Below are 5,426 nucleotides of genomic sequence, written 5' to 3'. Positions count from 1 at the left end.
CTAGCGTAAATAGTACTGATAGTGACGCCTCCGTTTATTTAGTCTACGTAGTACGGTATTCCCTTTGCAATTGCAATTCTCTGGGTGTTTATTTACAAATTCTCGCGTAGTAAGTAAATTGTTTCGTCTACAGACAACGGAATGAAAATGAACGAACTATAAAAGGAATAGCAACTAAGAGTTAAAAAAAATTGCTAGTATTTGTTACTTCATTTCTAAGTAAATCACAAACGCTTTGATATTGTCATAGCCATATAAGTGTTTTGTTTTATACTTTAATAGCTACCTAATATTCAGCGCAAATATTGATATATTGATAATGAACACCTTGACATCTAGTAATTGTAATATTAACGATATTTTTTTTTATCTTGGGAACGCATAAAAAATAGAGTTGAGTATTAAAATTACAATATGCTCAAATACTTATTCAGGACCCTTGACGCTGTGAAAAAAATAGATCTGTGATGAAACGCTTATGGTCTACGATGTAGCAATACATGCGGTACAGACTACAGACCCATACCCATTTACCCATGCCCATCACCTGAGACTTATCCAGGCCGGGTACAGGGTACATTCATTCGTGATACATAGTTATAATAAGACAAGCGTTATGTTAGGGTTCCGCTCATCTCGCATAATCTTTATTGACCAAAACTCATTTCGCATAACTCGTATGGTCTAAACTTTTTTGGCCGAACCATCACTTTGCCAAGACTTATGTGGCATAGGGCTCGTTTCGTCTAAAACTCTTTAGGCACAATCTTTAAACACCTAAGTTTTGCTCAAATTTATGTTCGTCTATACCTATGTATAATCTTGTTTCTCCTAATTTTATCTTAATAAATAATATATTAAGTATGTAGTAAATGTACAAATTGTGGTATTTTTCTCCTACATCCCGAAAATCACGATATTGTATGATCAAAAAATCGAAAGTTAACGACCAATATAATTATTACAAACCCCATGAGATCGAAACCTAAAAATAGGTGCGACGACGAGCAAAGCGAGGAGGAGCGTGTTAGGTGCACATGTTCATCAAAACCAAAGCGGAGCGCAGCGAAGCGGAGCGGAGCGTTTTCCAAACAGAGGAAACAATACAAGGCACCAGTTTGCGCTATGTAGGGAGACGCTGCGTCAAAGTTAAAGCCAAACGAATATTATTACTTTGTATAAACCTATGCCATAGCATTATTAGGCTATTCAAGATTTGGCCATACCATTATTAGGCTAAACAATGTTATGCGAAATAACTTTTTACTAAACGAGATTTATGCCATACGATTTTCGGCGTAACGAGACTTTGACCAAACGTTACTATGCAATACGAGATTAGGCAAATAAATCTTATGCCAAAAAAGGTAGAACCGTTATGTTATCATATCATATTTAACATATGAATTAATATTCATATATTTACGAATGAGTTTTCCTTAAGTGCATAAAATTGTGTACAATATTTATTATGGTAATCCTATACATATCAACTTACATTACTCAGATAATGTACATAGATCTAACAATTCAACACACAATATCAATGCTTCGTTGAAAAACTGCGCACAACACGAATTTACTCAAAGTTTGGCCGAACAAATTGCCGCTTCCAGTCTTCATAATAAAATTAATAACTAGTAATAAAAATCAAATTAAATATGGCGCCAAGTATTACTGACACGAATTTATTATAGTGTCCGATTCCATCCGTGTTCAGCCACCGTTGAAGACAAATGAAAATTACTTTATGACTACACGATCTCTATTTGATTACGTGATTGCGTAAACTCAACATCGAGAATTGTTGAGTGATACATGAACTATTTTTTGCAAAAAACAATCTAACCGTGACCATCCCTGCAAAGTGAAATTACTTAGGTACCTAATATAAAATCCAGATAAAAAAATGTTTGATACCAAATTGGACATCACAACAACCACATAAGATTAAATTATTTCTTACCTTTTACTTTTCGTATTTTTTAAAGTAGTTTTTTTTAAGTAGCATTGATTTTTTGTTTTATCTATCAATTTGTCAAACTTTATATAACACCAATAAGTTCTACTACGAATAATTCAATACATACAGACGAATTGAGAATTTTTAAATCATTTAAAAAAAAACGGAGGACTATACATATTTTTGCTCAATTACAGCTTTGACCGTTATGTAATTTGGTATGGTATTTGTATTAGTTATTGGTGGAATGTAACAATCTTAACGCCAACATGTAAGTACCGGTGTATGGCTGAGGTCCTTTTAATTGTCAGTTTACAGTCATTTTGTCGCACAGCAAAGACTAGGACCTCTAGGGACCCTTACATTGGAGCCACTGTGTTTTAAATTATGGGTGATTCTTCATGGGGACCGTATTTTCGACGGCGTTGAGGATATCTCTGTAACCAATTAAGATAATGACACGTAATTTTTTTTCAGTACAGTCTAGCTGTATCTCTATTTGTAACCAATCTCATTTTATCAGTCAATGCTGTTTCAGTACTGAAAAAAAAAATTGAAGTGTGTTATTCTGATTCATATAGAGCGTCCGTTTGCCAGCTTGAGGAACAAAATGTTCAGTATCACATTTCCCTTTTAATTTATTAACATTAATTAAATTTTTATCAAAGGGCCATGAGTTTCCGTTTCACAAAAAAAATATTTAGTACTTATAAATACGTAAGTTTTTTTATGAATAAATAATTAAGGAGTGTCCGGCATGTAGTACTGATTCATATGTCGTAACATGTTGATGACCATACTTGGTCTTGTAGTGGCAATGGGAGTATGGCTGTCCGCTCGCTGGACGCCAGCTCTCCAACGGACCAGCCAGTAGATGGAGGTGCTCCTAGTATGCCTACATCCAGGTGAAAAGAAGGTCAAAATCTGATTCATATGGTCTTGGTTCCGGTACCCTTCTGATTAATATGTCGCCTGTAAAAAATATATTTTCTGAGTATGATTCTTCAATATGAGTTTCATGTAATGCTCAGGTTTCAGATTTATGAAAAAAAATAGACAACACTGTAGTGTGTATGTATTATGAACTACCTAACGTTTTATGCAAAATCCTGATTCATATGTATATGATTCATACGGTAAAAAACCTTATTCTATACAGGATGTTCCCAAAGTTTACGTCATGCTTTGGAGGGCTGATAGAACACCTTAGGAGTGACCAGAATATCGCTATATGACCTTAGTAAAATGTCGATAGTTTTTGAGATTGACACTTTTATAAATTTTCTGAAAATGGTCGCCCCAGACCAGTTTTTTGCATGTCACTGGTACAAAATTCAATATTTTCAGTTTGAATTTTATTTTGCGTAACCTTCTATAGTTCTTCTATCGATGACAGTCCAAGATAATTACGAGAAATGTTGTATGTTTAAAAAAAAGATGGTTTTCCATATACCATTTAGGTAGGTATTGAACATTATATCAAACAGTCGAGTTACATGGTATACTATCCTATTATCTGTGGGGGTGTACGTCCCTGGGCCTGGCTTACACGAATATAACCGTTCTGGTTCTGCATATCCTCTTATTTTTAAAATAAAAGGACGAAAGGACGCTGTTTTGCGAAAACGTTCCAACTTCCAACCCACAAAATGTGGATTGAAATGGTTTTTGCTAAATAGCGTCCGCATGTGCCTTACTGCGTACCAGTGAATCTTTCATCATAATACGTCAACATACGTCTAGTGTATGAAAGAGGAGGTCAAGGTGATCCATGAACCCTGTGGCTGACATGAGAGGTCAAAAAGCTCAATTCACAGGCTGATCCCCAAACTAAATTAACGCCGAAGTGACATTTGGCTAGCAATATTACTTGACTGGTGGCTAAATGTAGATTTTAGATTATAAAGTACTTACTTATCTAGTAAATTATTATTAGATATCAATTATAACGCTCATAACTAATCCAGCAATCAGCCTCCCATTATTTTTATCTTTAGTTACTTAATCTCGTCTTTCCACTTATAAATTCACTTTAATAGATTGTATTCTTGGTCCACCCACTGAAAAAGTGTTTTAATAAAGTTAAGACAAATAAAAAATATCTACCTTGGAACAAAAGCCGACGTACAAACTGGTAAATACCTGCGTAAATTTAATAGTCTTGTTAACAGGTGGCTATTTGCAATTATAGATATTTAATTGGTACACTCGCCGGCATGTCGAAGTTAACTGTTCCACAAGCCGACATAATCGATATGAACGCGTCGCGATGCACCGAGCGTACTCACGTATCCTTGCCTGGCTTTCATTAATTAATATACAATATCGCTGCTTCATTATCACAAAATGTGGAATTTCTAAGCCATTTACGTCGAATAACGAAATTACGGTAGCATTATCGATACTACAATATGATTAATGCGGAAAATGTGGATGAATTTTGTAATGAAAATTCATCATTATATTCTGAACCTGCCTATATTTTGAGAATCGGAATAAGATAAAGGATGATGTAATAATGAAGCTTGGGAGGCGGATTATTTTGATTATTAATACACATGTGTGTTGGTTTTTGTTTCCCCATCTATTAAGGTTTTTAGGCTTGGTTTTCGTCGACAGTGCATTCAATTAAAGTGCAGCGTTTTATTTACTGTTCTAGTGGTAGTTAACTAACTTATGCACCTACCACCATATCTATCTAGTTAGTTTATCGGCTTGTCGTTAACAGAACCAAAGTTTATTTAGAAGGATTTTTATAATTACATTTTTTAAAAGAATATTAACATTGCATTCTCCAAATCCATTCGTCTCTGATAGGATAGCCGGTTGGTGGGTTTGGTAGGTACGTATGTAAATAAGTTTTTTAAAATAATTTAGCATAATACATATATACGTGCGATTGCCGGATTATACGAGGCCTATGGATGACAAAGCTTAACCTGCATCTCTGCATATTCTGGAGATCTAGTGTTAGACAACTGCCTTAGTATAGTTACCAGCTATTGCAAAAACCAACAACAACGTAGAAGAAAATAAATAAAAAAAGCTCCAACAGTAACCTCTCAAAAAGATCCCAGCCGGGAATGAAAAGCCCAAGGCTCGGAGGAGGGCCGAGTCACGACCGTCCTGCGCCGTCGACAGAGCGCGAAAAATATGCGCAGACGCAGCTATTAGAGCCGTAACAATCGAATAGAATAGACATTTTCGTAACTTAAAATCCTCAAATTATTCACACTTATTAATATAATTAATTAATAATTTTAAAAGTTGAATAAATAATGTATTTCTTGTTATTGACAGTGTACATGTATACATTGCTTTACAAAATAGTGATGAATATTTTGAATACGTTCTAAGTATGTGGGTACTTTTGTTTGGTACAAATATTTCTTCTTTATGATATAAAAATCTCGTATATCCAGGTAGATTTGTTTGTATTTAAAAGCTACGTTTCCATTAAAAC

Source organism: Plutella xylostella, chromosome Z (genome assembly GCF_932276165.1).
Source record: "Plutella xylostella chromosome Z, ilPluXylo3.1, whole genome shotgun sequence".
In the NCBI taxonomy this organism is placed as follows: domain Eukaryota; kingdom Metazoa; phylum Arthropoda; class Insecta; order Lepidoptera; family Plutellidae; genus Plutella; species Plutella xylostella.
Note: the sequence above shows the minus strand (reverse complement) of the source record.